Source organism: Pogona vitticeps, chromosome 9, assembly GCF_051106095.1.
Source record: "Pogona vitticeps strain Pit_001003342236 chromosome 9, PviZW2.1, whole genome shotgun sequence".
NCBI lineage: Eukaryota > Metazoa > Chordata > Lepidosauria > Squamata > Agamidae > Pogona > Pogona vitticeps.
The window spans coordinates 8,122,731-8,137,525 of record NC_135791.1 but is presented as its reverse complement, the minus strand read 5'-3'; the positions used below and the strand labels follow the sequence as shown (position 1 = coordinate 8,137,525).

General features: G+C 44.9%; 2 long non-coding RNA genes across 2 annotated transcripts; both read left to right on the top strand.

The window, feature by feature from the left end:
• Positions 1-1,273: 1,273 nt before the first annotated feature.
• On the top strand, positions 1,274-9,233 carry LOC144584268 (uncharacterized). Its single transcript, XR_013538405.1, has 5 exons — positions 1,274-8,040; positions 8,262-8,322; positions 8,479-8,528; positions 8,705-8,771; positions 9,151-9,233. It is a non-coding gene; the product is annotated as an uncharacterized LOC144584268 (long non-coding RNA).
• Positions 9,234-9,367: 134 nt separating this feature from the next.
• LOC140702099 (uncharacterized) lies at positions 9,368-13,724 on the top strand. Its single transcript, XR_013538404.1, has 4 exons — positions 9,368-9,535; positions 9,738-9,778; positions 10,342-10,552; positions 11,590-13,724. It is a non-coding gene; the product is annotated as an uncharacterized LOC140702099 (long non-coding RNA).
• The last annotated feature ends 1,071 nt before the right edge of the window (positions 13,725-14,795 follow it).

Sequence of the window (14,795 nt, the reverse complement as noted above, 5' to 3'; positions counted from 1 at the left end):
GGCGGTCTATGCCAAGGAGACAGTTGTGCGCTGTCTTAACTCTAAGAAACCAAAGGGCATATTTTCAAAAACAGGACACTTCCTCCATGAAGTGGAGGTCCAGAAATGTGTGAGATCATGTCATTGGAAATGTCCCTCTCACAAAACGGGGGCCCAAAGGCCTCCAGGTCCCCAAGAGGTGGGGAACTGGGAGAGCGGATGTTTCCAGCAGCCCTGCCTCCCCCAAATCATCCTGGCCAGTTCCAAGCTTCCCTCATCCATGACCGGGGAGGGAAGGGAAGCGCCCTTCGGACGTGTCCAAAAGCCTCCGGACCCCCACCCCCACCCGGGTGATGCTGGAGGTCCACTTTCAATGGCGGAAGGGGGAAAGCCCAGAAAGAGGAGCAGTGCATGTGTGTCACATGTAGGAGGGATGATGATGATCATTCACTGGCAACTTTGCCTCTGCAACCAAGTGCACACTTTCTAGCTGCCCGAAGCTTGCTGCTACAAAGCACAGGAGCCAGGCCGAAGAGGCAGTCGGCAACCAGCCTGACCAGGCCTGGCCCCCGCAAGGGCTTTGGCCCCTGCAGAGATGCAAACCCGAGCGATGGCTGCTCTGGATTCCGGAGCCCTGGGTGTGGACGTGGCCGCCACGGCAACCAGGTTCCGAGCTGGTTCCCACTTGTCCATTTCCCTCAATCGCCTACGCGAACGGTGGTTGGTTTTGCTTGTTGGTGCTTTTGGCATTGCTTTTGGGCTTCCCCAACAATGGGGCGGTTTCTCCGTTGGCTCCGGGTAAGTGCTGAAGGCTTACCTGGGTGAGGGGGACATGATGGTGCTGGGAGGGGGGGAAGAGGAGGGAAATGGGCCCTGGGGGGGGGACTGGGCAAGAGGCTGGTAAGGTGGAACCAGCAGAGGGCCGGGAGGCTAGAGCAGGCCGGGCCCCTGGCCGCTCGCCCCCGGCCGCGCGGAGCCAGCACAGCGCCGGGAGGCTTCGGACCGGTAAGTCCTTTTTAAAAAAAACTTTTCTGTGTGGGTTTTGGAGGGTGGGTTTGGACTGGGGGGGTTATGTTTCTGTGGCTTGTGTGTGTGTGTGTTTTCGTGGCGGGCACTTCGGAGCGGCCGCGGGGGAGGGCTCCCCCCGCCGCCGTTCCGAAGCGCTTCAGTCGGCTGTGTGAAAATGGGGGCTTTGGTCCTCCCAAAGGCCCCATTTTCACACAGCTGATTGGCGGTTCCAAAATGGCGGCCGCAACCATTTTCGCGTGCTGTCTGTCCTCGCTTACCGAGGCAGCGAAAATGGCAGCCGGATGGAGGATTCACGCTTACTGGTAAGTTTTCCCCCCATAGGAACACATTAAACGAAGTTTAATGGTTCATAACCACTGGTTCTTAACCTTTGTTACTCAGATGTTCTTGGACTACTACTCCCATATTTTCAACCATTGATCAATATCAATATTATGCCCTGTGTTTTGTGCCCACTTAATCATACATTCTTTGACCATTTCATCTTGCATTTTGATTTCTAACAGATAATTATACATTTTCTTAACTATTTTATCTTTTGAACCCAATAAAAGCTTATCAAATGTCGTTTGTTCTGAATAAAAACCTTCTATTTTGTCTTTTGCATATCTAGATTCCAGCTGTGCTCTAGACCAGTGGTTCTTAACGTGGGCGATAATGCCCCCCAGGGGGCGATTTCATTTTTCAGGGGGGCAGTAGAATGAAAAGGGGTGGTGTGGGGGCACTGGAGCAGAAGGGGGGCGGTAGGGGGGCGCTGGAGCAAGCCAAATCTGTGAAGATGGCTGCAGCCTTTTTACAGTGTGCATGAATAAATATTTTCCTCCAATCTTAATTTAGTTTCAGAGTTTTTGTCTTGAAATTTTTAGTTCCTGCATTGCAGTTTGTTTTTATGCCCTTTTTATACTGTATTTCTTTTTGCGTCTTAAAATTCGCTTGCAACTAAATTATTAAATGTTACTTTGGGGGGGCATTTCATTTTCTTGGAATTGAATTTTGTTTTCAGGGGTCATTGGATTTAAGTGTCTTAAATAAATAAATAAATAAATAAATAAATAAATAAATAAATAAATAAATAAATAAATAAATAAATAAATAAATAAATAAATAAATATCATCACCATTGGGAGGGGGGCGATGATAACTTCCTCAATGGTTCAAGGGGGTGTTTCTTTCAAAAAGGTTAAGAACCACTGCTCTAGACCACCAGTCTATGTAAATATTCTGTGTCTCTAGCTCTTCTTTAGAACTTAATTCACAATCCTCTTTTAATAAATCTTGATATCTTAAAAGTAAGTGTGCCAGCATAGCTGCAAATCATGTCCTTCCAAATTGAGTAATCTGTCATTTTCCAAAGTTATCCATTCTTTTATCCAATCTAAAATACAAGATTGATAATACAGAACCCAATCTGGAAGGCCAAAACCAGCCCTCTGTTTGGCATTTTGCATTGCTTTAATTTTAATTCTTGATTTTTTACCTTGCCATACAAATCTCATGATTATCTTATTGAGTTCTTGGAAAAAGGTCTGTTTTAATATGATAGGGATTGTCTGAAATAAGGATAGAATTTTTGGCAAGACACTCATTTTAATCATTGCAATTCTTCCCAACAACGATAATTGTAGTTTATCCCATTTCTCCAAATTGTTCTGTATCTCTTTAATCATATAATTATCTTTAAATAATGTACTCGTCTTCTTTGTAATTTGGATCCCTTCCAACGTTAAGTTTATTGTATTAGCTAAAAGCCGTCACAATTGTTTAAAATACAAATATAATCGGAAAAAAGCAGAATAAAATCACGGAGATATAAAATAATAAGAGACCGTTCATATCTGGGAGTCTCCAGCACAATTGCTTGCAATGGCTCTCAGGGAATTAGCGCGAATGTTTCTGGCCACTTTTGCTAACAGTGCTGTTCTGTAAGTGATAAATGGGTCACAGTCCGAAAGCAACCTGACCACCTTTGTCTGGGGGATTTCGTCCTGTAGAGCAGCCAAAATGTTACCCAGGAATTTTTCTCTGGGGTTTTGATAGAACTGGCAGTTAAGTAAAGAGTGGACAACATCCTCTATCTCACCTGCTTCGTAAATACACAGCCTCAGATGCTTAGGTACATTCATGTACCTGCCGTCTAAGCAGTTGGCATGGTTTGATAACGGAGTTCTGTGAATGCGGTTCTCAAGGAGGGAAAAGTAAGTGTTTGTAAATATTGCGCCCTTGAGTGGTTTGTTTTCAGCAGATGGTACCACTGAGAGAAATTTGAAGAGTGGATTGAGGATAAGTCCTGGTCGTTATCCAATTTGTAGAGCCAGTCCCTCAACATTCTTTTCACCCCAGAAAAAAAATATCGGTAGAGAGGGATCTAGATTATAGTACGGCTTGAACTGAGGTTGCCCAGCCGCCACTCTTCCATTGCTCTACCATGCAACGTTTAAGTAGACGTTGGTCGGGCATATCCATCACCCTCTTATCATAACAGAGTATAGCTAGCCTTGCCCTGGCTTTAATGGACACCATACCGGTCTCTGTTCTGAGAAAATATGCTGGGGTCCCCTGGGGTGCCGCGAGGATGTGTCTCAGAAATTTGTTCTGTCCTACTTCAAGATGGTGTAGGTTGTTCTGATTTACACCCCAGATCTCAATTCCATAAAGCATTTGTGAGATGACCCTCCCTGAAAAAACTTTTAAAGCTAGTGTTACAAGTTTACCACCTTTGAGATGGGAAAATTTGACCAGAGCATGGCTAGATTTCTTAGCCCATATTTTCGTGGTCTGTATCTGGGATTTCCAGCAGTTTTTCTCATCAAAATGCACTCCTAGGTACTTAAAGGTCTGGACTTGTTCTATTTTGTTTTCACCTATAGTCCAGCTAAATTTGGGGTGGTGGTGTGCTTTCCAAAAATCATCACTTTAGATTTTGTGTAATTTATTTTTAGTTGCTCTAGGTGGCTGAACTCTTGGAGCTTATTTAAGCTTCTCTTCAGTCCCTTTTTGTTCATAGATAATAATACAATGCCATCAGCATATATAAAGCTTGCAATCTTATAATTCCCAATTGGGGGGGGGAGTGATCTGGATGGTTTAAAACTGTTACAATGTTGTTAATATAAAAGTTAAAAAGTAGGGGTGCGAGTAAGCACCTTTGTTAGTATGAATTTCCTCTGTCAGCCTGCCATCTGGGCTAATCCGTACCCTCGATGTCGTGCTGGAGTATAGTTCTTGTATTAGGGTTAGGAGTCTCTTATCGATGTTGGTTTCTGTGAGCTTGTCCCACAGGCGGTTTCTGGTGATGGTGTCAAACGCAGAGGAGAAGTCAATAAAAGCTGTGAACAGCCATTTGAATGGCCTGGTGGTGTATTTGCATACCAGATGATGTAGCACGTAGATTTGATCTCCTGTGCTATGGCCCTTCCTAAAACCTGCTTGTTCCTGGTGAAGGATGTTATTTTCCTCCATCCTTTTAGCCAGCTTCTGATGAAGAAGGCGGGTATAGAGCTTGGAGCTGATACCCAATAAGCTGATTGGGTGGTAGTTCTGGGGGATGGATTTATCGCCTGTTTTGTAGATTGGGAAAATTATGCTCTGCCTCCACCCCTCGGGAAAGATTCCTGTAGCATTAATGTGGGAGAAGAGCTGTGCGAGGACCGGGGCCCACCATTCCGGGTTGTTCTTATACACCTCTGGCGGGATCATGTCCTCGCCAGGTGCTTTGTCTGTTGCTAAGGCATTGATAAGTTTATGCACTTCCTGTTCTGATACTGGGGGCCATTCAGGTACGGGATTTAATAGGGTTTGAGAGGTTCTCGCTTTTTGTGGCCCAGTGTCTGCATCACTGTTGAAGATAGTTTGAAAGTAATGGCACCAGGCATTTGCCGTGATGCAGGCGTTTGGTCTGGGATAAGGTCCTATATCCACAGCTGAGACCACGCTCCAGAATTTTCACTCTTTCGTTTCCAGCGCAGCCTGCCCTAGTTCCTTCCACTGAGCTGACATAAATGCCCATTTCTTTTGTTTTAAAAGTTCCTTATATTTTGAGCGGTAGCAAGCCAGCCCCTCCACGTTCGAGTTTGAATGCATCTTCCTCGCCTTCCTTGTTACATGAGCTAGATGCTTTTTAGCTAGTCTACATTCTTGGTCATACCATCCCCCTCTATGAGGGGCCGGGGAAGACTCTTGTGGCTTTTTGGTTAATAGGGGTCTTAAAAGTTAGAATTGATATAGTTGATGCCCTCTATTGGATCCCTATGTCCGATTGCAATATCCCTATATACACTCAGCAGATGTGGCTTGTTTAACTGTTTCCGAATTGTTTGGTCAACAAGGAGGGGAGGACCATTTTAAGCGTTTCCCTACACCCATAGTTCTCTCTGCCCAATCAGCTGGAGGTGGGGGCAACTGTGGAGTCGTTAGGGGAATGGAGAGACAGACGGGTAGGTGGTCGCTTTCAGGTTGGTCTGTTATATTATATTTTGTCTCCTGGAGCACCAACCTAGGGGAGCAAAATATATAATCAATGACACTTCCTGCCCAACTATTAAGGAAGGTGAAGTATCATTTTGAATCATCCCGAGGGCTGCCATGAAGGCAAATTAGTTGTAGGCCAGACATTGTCTCGGCTAGCTTCCTGCCTTGTTTATTGAGGACTTTATCCAAAGAAAGACGGTCAGATAGGAAGGGTTCGTTGTACTCTAGATCTGAGTCAAATACCGTCTCTGTTAAGCCAGAGCCAATTCTGGCATTAAAGTTGCCACACAAAACTATAGCTGCTCTCGGATGCAGGGACTCGCAGCGGTTGATGGCTTCTTCCAGTTCGTTCCAGAAACAGGTGGGATTTTCCGTTTTATCAGGTGGACAGTAGGCATTGATACATATTAGTGCCTTCAACCCATTGCCCGATGATCCCGTTACCAATACTGACAGAATGGAATTTCTTTCAGACTGGTAAATGACTTCCAGCTCCACGTCCAATTTGACAGAGACCAAGATAGCTAAACCTCCTCTTGCTCTCCCTTTCCTAGATGTTTTAAGAGCAGGAAGCGGGAATGGGGTATATCCATGTAACACCAGGGGAGAGGAATCAATTAGCCAGGTTTCCTGCAAACAAAGGATGTGAAACATTGAAAGAAATTTCCCAAACTCCGGGTCCGCCAGTTTATTTTGCCATCCAGCGATGGTCCATGATAAAACTGAAAGGGAGCACTGGGAGTTGGAGCTGTTCTGTGAGTCAAGGCAGTTCTGTCATAAAAGAGTTGGAGCATCAGCAGAGGGTGTCAGTTCTGGATGTACTTCAGCCTGAATTGTAATGTTGGGCCAGCGGGTTTCAAGGAGGGTCTCCAGCTCCTGCCTTACTGCCTCTACCTTTTTAAATGTCAGTACCTGCTTTTCCCATGGGAGAGAGACGAAACTGTCCAAAGCCTCTTTCGATAAAGCTTCGTCTTCAATATCAAGCTGTAATTGCAAATCCCTTGGAGTTTGATTGGCGATAGGGCTAAATCTTATGGATGCTGGAACAGTAGGGGTTATTGCCACCTTAGGTTTGATGGGTGATTTCAGTGTGTGGCTGGTGGTTGAATTGTCCTTGGGGTCTTCTGGGTCTAGAAGAACCAGGTCCATAGGATGACAGTCCATCAACTGTGTGGAGATATTTGCCCACTTCTGTTGACTCATCATCCTAGAAGCTTGACCATGGGTTTCATGTTTGAGTGGGGTAAGAATGAGTGGCATCACAGTATGGTCTCTCAAGGATTCAGCTGATATTTGCAGAGAGGCCAAACTGTTTTTGGTTTCCTCCCAGTTGGTACTGAGTTCAGTGAGAGTAGCCAAGGCCTCTTTATCAGAGGGTGGAGCTTCAGACTGAGTGAGGGCAGTCTCCTGAAAGGTCCTTTTCTTAGGTTTAAGTGCTTGATCCCTTGGTTGCAGAGTTGACGGAGATGCTGGGGCCATGAGGTTACTTTTTGGGTCTTCTGACTTGGTTTCCCAGCTGCCATCTGATTCTCTTTTCCTCTCGGAAGTTCGTCTTCTCTACTAACTTCTGTCGAACTTGTTCTCTTATATTTTTAATAAGTATTTTTGTTTTCTTTTGGTTTATTCTCATACCTGCCATATCGCCAAAGTTTTTCAATGTTATCATCAGGTCTTCTATTGAATGCAATGGATCTTCCAGTATAATGACTATATTGTCTGCAAAAGCTTGAAGTTTATAAATTTGACCTTTTACTTTCAATCCTTTCAATTCCTTTTTATCTCTGATTTGTTCGGTTAATATTTCTAAAGTCAGAATGAATAATAGTGGCGAAAGTGTGGGCGAGGGTGACACGATGGGTGCTGGGGGGGGAAGAGGAGGGAGATGGGCCCTGGCGGGGGGGACTGGGCAAGAGGCAGGTAGGGCGAATGGGACGTCCTTTCTTACCCGACTTCTACAATAACCCAGCTTCGAGAAATAAGAATCTCCACTGCAAGAGCCATGAGAAAAGGGTGGAGGCAGGGGGTTTGCAGCATCGCATTTGTTTCTCTGGTGGCAGGACCAAAGGGTAACGAAGCAGAGGGAGCCGGTGGATGCACTGGTGGCGAAAGCAACAACGGGAGACTGAGTCTCTCCCGAGGGATAAAAATGTGGGCAATGTAGATCCCATTCTTCTCTGAAAAGCGCAGGCTCAAGGCGGTTTGGTGGTGGCCTCCTTCAGCAGCTAAGGATAGGGCCGGCTTGGGACAATCAGGGCTCTTTTCTCTTATCTCTGCAGTTAACAAAACACAATATTAAGAACTAGGCACATCCCTATCTACAACTTCCTGCAAGCACTGGAAGGGGTGGATGGAGGTCTGAGAAGTAGGACCACTGTAAATGGTTGGATGGGGACCACTCCGACCATGACTTGACACGTACAGACAAACAGACCCACCCACCCCTCCGGCCATCCTTGCTTCCTCCTGACATGTCCTCTTTGGCTCTCCTTTGCAGAAAGTCAAGTGGAGGCAACTCTTATGTTGCTGCTGCGGGGCAAATGATCTCCCCAGGGCTACCCCTCCAAGGTAAGACAACAAATCCCATGCCCCTGGCTGGGCCCGAGGGGGCTTCCCCAGGGGAAAGCGAGGGAGGACAGACAGAGGGAAGGGTAGGAAAGGATGGGCGGGAGGGACCATCGGGGAGAGGGGCCCTTGGCTGACCCTCGAACCTGGAGCTTTGCTCATGCAAAGAAACCCCACGGGCTTCATTTCCACCTCTTACGTGATCTGGTTTCTTCCTTTTTCAGCTCTGAAACATTTGGCAGCACCGTAGAAGGAGGAGTCCAAGCCTCTCCTCCTGCGGCACTGGTAAGGACCCAAAGGCTCTCCCCACCTGAAAGATCCACCTGATTTACCTCCCTTGGCATCCAACCCCTGGGAGAGAAGGGAAGGGCCGACCCCGAGATCACACAGTGGGGTGTGGGAGTGACACATACGTTAACCTTTATTTCATTTCATTTGCAGGAATCCAGTGTGATGAGGGAGCTGGAGAGCAAGATCTGTGGCTTTCCATGGTATATTTCCCTGGTGTGGGAAGGAAGGAGGGGGCAGGGGAGGGCTTTCCGGGTTCTCCGTCTGGGGCTGCCCACTGACCTCACCCTTTGGAGGGGGTGGCTGGAGACCTGTTAGCCTGATACACCAGGCAGGTCTCCCCTTTTGGATTCTTACTCCTTCCAACGTTTTCTTACAGCTCAGCCATTCCAGCAGATTCCCTCCTCGATGCTGCTGACATCGTCCAGGGGGCTGTCGTCGCCCGGGTAAGCCAGGACTGTGGATCTTTTTGATGGGCATCTGTTGAGGGTGGAAGAGGGTGGCCTTCCTTTCAACTGAAGGAAGTTGAAAGACTGATTCCCTTCGCAATCAGTCGTTTTCTCCTCTCTCTCTCTGTCTCTCTCTCCCTCGCTCTCTTTTTTGACTTGGTGTTGGAAGTCCCAGGTAGGTCCTTGAAGGGGAGAAACCCAACCCGTTTCCCCCTGCTCAGCCTCTAGTTCCCCATTTTTTTCCCAATCCAACCCCTTCCCACGCCTTTGCTTTAACTTCTTTGAGAAATTCCGAGTTCTGCAAATAGAGTGTGGGTGAGTTCAGGAAAGGGAAGGTTTTGGTTTTCAAGGAACTGACAGCTGACTCTGATTGCAGGACGTCCCCAGTGAAAGCGACTCCCCTCTGGACGATGACAGCAGCACCGGGTCAGAGGACTCTGTCGAAGCACTTCTGAAGAGGTACCCCCTTTCTCTAGGTTTGGGTCCCTGTGGTTGAGGCAAATGGACAAGGCAGGAGGGCTGACTTCTGGCCTCTGGGCAGCGTGTTCGGTTCTTCCTGCTCAGGGTTGGGCTCCCTGGTTGGGGCACCCAGTGGGAACTGAGGTCCCTGGGAGGCCAAGGAAGCAGCCCCGAGAAAAAGAGCCGAGAGGGTTGGGACTCCTGCCTTCCAAGCATCGCCTGTCACTTCATGTTGGCTTCTTCTGTCTTCTAGTGTGGTCAAACGACTGGAGGAAATCTATGGAAAATCCCCCTCTTCAATGGTAAGCAAGGAAAGGCCCGGATCCCCCTACCTCCCAAGGCATCCTGTATCTTTCATCCAGGTCCTGACCTCACCCTCTCCTGGCAGGAATGGCCCTCCCTGGCCTCTGCTTGCCTTAGGCTAGGCTAACCCTGTTCCCTGACCTCAGGTATGCTTTGGGGAGCGAGGCCGCCTTCGGCTGAAAACCTCTCTCTCATTCACAGGAGTCATCAGAGGCAGGAGAAAAACAGGAACATGTTGAAAGGTACGGTGTGCTTAGCTAAAGGACCCCTGAAGCCCCCCCCCCAGGGATTGCAGCACCCTCCCAAAGAGGAAGGGCTGAGGTGGAGCAGGGCGGGCAGCCTTCAGCCCCCTGACTCCCTCCTGGCTTCTCCCTTGTTCTGGAGTGTGGAATCCTGCTCGCGGAAAGCCACTCTCTTGGGCTGCCTTCGTTGAAAAACACAAAAACAGAAGGGGGTGTGTAAAAATCAACTGGAAGATTCTCCCTGAATAATCCTTGAAAAGCACATTAGAATACGACTGCAAACATCTTTTGAAAACATGACATTTATGGCCTACATGGCTTTCCTAATTCACATAGGCATTGGTCCGTGGACTTAAATTCCTGCTCACTAAGGGGAGATCCCTCCGGTTGCTTTTATGAATCACTTTTCATTTTACCCTTTGCAAATCATCTCAAATTATTGATGAAATCAATTGTCGGGCCACCCATCTCATCCATTTGTTTTTTGTTTTAGTCCTGAAATATTTTTCTTAGTATATTCCCCTGCACCATTGATCTTCTTACTGTCACTCTCCCACACCCAGGCCAGAGGGTCCTCCGATCCAGAGGAGAGACTCACCTTCACTACCTCCAGAGAGGTCGTCACTTTCTCCCCAGCTAGTCCCTCGCTCTCCACTACCAAGAGAAAGCAGCTCTCCACCTGCAATATCTTCTGAGCATGGAAAAGGAGGTTCCTCGTGGTCATCCCCTGCGCTCTCTCTGTCTCCCGCTACCCAGAGTCCATTCCAAGTAAGGGTGGGTGTCTTCTAATATAACATAGCAGCTACCTCGCCGTTTATGCACTAGATTTCATCAACCTTTCTGCTCTTCTGAACTGGACTGGAAAGGGAAATAGGAAATAAACCTGAAAGAAGCCTCTGGCTCATGCGCTCCTTGACCATGCGACCAAAGCTAGAGTATTTCTAACCTTTCTGATATGCCCTTAAATGTAAAAATAATAGATGCAATCTATGCATTCACAATGGTCAAGGAGCAGGAGAAAGGACCCTGTGAGGAAGATGTACACCATTGGGGTTTATTGTTGTTGTTTATCCATAAGTTCTTAATTTGAAAACTGTTAAAATTTTTTTAATGTTTTACTAATTTATAGTTGACCTGGGGCTCTAACATTGGGAGGGAGACCTTCCTCAACCCCCACCTGCTTTCCCTGCACCAAGCATAGTTTTCTTCATAGGAGTTCCTGCCGAGGCTAAGGCGTGAGTCCCATCCCATTCCCATCCCGGCTGCGGGCTTCCCTCCGGCATCTCGTTGGTCTCTTTGTCAAGTGGGGAGATCCAGCAGGATGTCTTGAAGAAGTCTAAAATGCTGGTCACCACAACTGGAGAAAGGACTCCGTTGGTTCCTCCCACCAGGCAAAGTATAGTGTGTCTCTCAGAACTGAAGCATGAGGTGTATCTGCCTTGGTGGTGGGCACAAAATGGAGGAAGCCTCCCTAAAGAGGAGTCCTGGCCGGATCCCAAAATGTGCAATTGGATTCTCTCCTGTGAGACTGGAGGATTTAGGCAAGGATAGTTTTTTTTTTAAAGCCCTTGCTCCAAGGTTACAGCTGTCAAATTCTGGTGTAAGAGGAACATAGAATCCATGTAAAATACTGTATCGAGTTGCAATTGATCCTGTATTTTAATATCTTGGGAAAAACATTCTTTATGCTAGGAATTTTAGCAGGTTTCTTATATCATTAGACAATTTATTTTATAGAAGTTTCTGATGTGTGGCCAGGTTCATATTTTGTGACTATAAAAGTAATTGTTAATATTTTTTTGTGCATGAAGGAGATAGAAAGCGAAGCAGAGGAATTCCTAAAAGAGCTCGATGAACGATGGCCGTACCTGGACGCAGATCGCTAATGTGAGGGCGAGGGGTGGAGCAATCAGCAGCGAGAACAGGGGAATCCTCAGGGCTCTGAGAACCCCTGGTTTTTACTCCATCTATCTCAAACAATCAAAATTTGAACGTGACCATCAGAGATTCCCAAAGAAATGATGTGGCTGAAGACCCTTTTGGTTACTTGATTGGCAATTGGTCAGTGGACCCAGGATTGCAGGAAAGGTCATCAATTTTATCAACGGACCTGCCTGAGAAAAATCCAAATTTATCAGACACCGAGCCAAGGAATGTATCCATAGAAGAACAGATAGACAAATCTTGTGGGCTTGAGAATGAGGACATCAAAATTATCTACAATCAATTGCGGGACCAGTGCTTCTTATCTGCAAAATCAACTCAGAGCATCTTCAATAAACTACATGCACTGCATCAAGAAATATTTGACTTGAAAGCAACTCTCCAACTCATAGCCATCCTGATAGAAACGGGGATTTTGACAGCAGCACCACCACCCCGGGCATTCCCTAACCCAGATTCAGACTTCCACCACTCAGGAAGTGGGATTCATATACTAGAAATAAACAAGAATAATCCCTGCCTAACTCAAAAAGAAGAGCATCTTATTCAGAGGTTGGTGGACACAGAGTTGGCCGCAAACTCTGAAAAGGTTCCAGAGACTCAGGCTGAGAATTGCAATGCAAACAAAGCTACTGAGGACCTGAATTTAACCGTTTCAAATGCAGACTTCATAGTAATTGATGAATGGCAAGATGCTACCCCAGACGTAAATGGCCCACAGTCCTCATTTATAGCCCCTACAGATAGGGACAATATACAGGCGGACAATACCTATCTACGACTTCTTACGAAAATAGACTCTGGAACAGAGAAGCCACAGACTACAGTCTCACCAACTAACACTGTGAGTCATATTACTATATACAACTGGCCTCTAAAAAGCTCCAATAATACGTGGAAAACTAACACCGATGTAACACGGGATATCTTGGACATTCTGGGTAAAGATTGGGGTCCCTTAATTTATATGCATTGTTCATGTATATATCCTACAAAGCCTAAGATGTGGAGGGGGAGGGTGCATCTGTCATTTAAAGAAAATGGACATGCTTATCATTTTTGGAGCTTAATATGTAAGTTTGAAGACATACCGATATCTTTCAAATGGGGAACGCATATAATACACTGTAGGACAAATTTTAAGTCAACTGCAAAACAAAACTTGCAAAGACCATTCAAAACAAACAGACAGCTGGATGATGAGAATCACAGGGGTACTTTTGATGGGAGGGTAATGGTTGATGAATCTGGACTCAATGTAAATTTTAAAAGGATTCCAACACCTCATGGAAAATCAGAAAGAACTGTTGAGCCCTCTTCTAATTATGAGTACTCCAGGCACAGGAGAAATGCCCCCACCCATGCCGGTGTTACACCCCCTGAGCCTAACTTAAACTACAGAGGGAAAGAAGTATGTCCACCTTTTGTATCTGCCCCCAATAATATCTTGATTAATCAACCCCGTGGTTTCATAAACATATTTAACAGCCAGAGAATACAAAAGAGAGAGACTCCAAGGATTGGTGTCCATAAGTCTTCCAATAGTCACAGAATGTATCAAACCTCCAAGGGGAAGAGCCACCTACCCAGTCACTTCAGAACTTCCAGTAGGTCTAACTCTGAATGGCACCTGGACAACAGATATGCCCCTCTAGCAGCCCTCGCCCAAGACTGACTAACGTCAGATAAGATACACAGTCAGACTCTGAATCCTCTATCCTGGAATATTGCAGGATGGAAGAATAAATTGGCTGCAGGAACAACCTATTAACAATTAATTTCCAGAAAACCAAAATAATGGTTTTCTCTAGACATAGTAAAGTTAAAGATTGGGTTATTGAGGGCCAGCATATAGAACAAGTTAAAACATTTAAATACTTGGGAATTGTCTTCTCACATACCCTCTCCTGGTCGTACCATAGACAAGCACCAGTACAGGTGCAAATGATACAACCAAAGTTCTTATTTTTTTAATTTTTTTATTTAAAAAAATACACAAAAACACATACATAACAACAAAAATACAAAACAAATTACAAGTAATAGTGCATATTATAAAATTCTAACGTGCACCCCATACCCACGGGACTCTCTTTACTATAATAATATTTTTTTTACAGATTACCTCTCCAGAATTGTATTGAGTATTCTTTAGAGGCTTTCCCCCTTCCTTTCACTAACACAAATTCCACAAATTTACCCCAAATATCATAGAATTTTTTAGAACTTATTTCCCCTCTTTTTATTTTAAGTTCCATAGTCAATTTATCATTTAATGCAATGTCCCATACTTCACAATACCAGTCTTCTATTTTAATATCATTCTTGTCTTTCCAAAATCTAGCTATTAATATTCTAGCACTTGTCATAAAATTGGTGTTTAATTCTTTCGAGTGATGGTCCAAATATGTGTTATCAAAAATTGACAATAAAGCAATTTTGGCATTAAAATCAATATCTTTACCAAATATAACACATTTCCTTAAAAATCAATTCCCAAAATTTCTTAACCACTTTACATTCTCACCACATGTGAAAATACGTACCAATTTCCTCATCACATTTCCAACATGCTTTGGGGTATGTTGGATTTATTATATTTAATTTTACAGGAGTCAAATACCACCTTAGGCAGATTTTAATTTTTTTTTCCTTTATTCTTGTTGACATTAATCTTAAGACTCTCATCCTCCACATTTTTGTCCAATCCTCTATTTTAATTTCTATTTTTAAATCATTTTCCCAAATTAATTTCAAACCTTCTATTCACCATTCTTTTTCCTCTTGTTCCAAAATTATATTATATATTTTACTTACTATCCCTTTCAAAATTGTATCTTGCATATCTTCATGTGATGACAGAAATTTTTCGTACTTGGTAAGTTCTCTACATTTACCATTAGTTTTCAACCAATCCTTTGTCCACGTGTCTAAATGAATAAGATTATACCATGATAGTTTATTAGTTTGAAGTTTAGACCTAATCAACTCCTTTGATCTCATTTCACACATCCAGTCCTTTAATCTTGCAGCCCTTTTATTCTTAAATAGTTCTACTAAATCTTTTAAATTT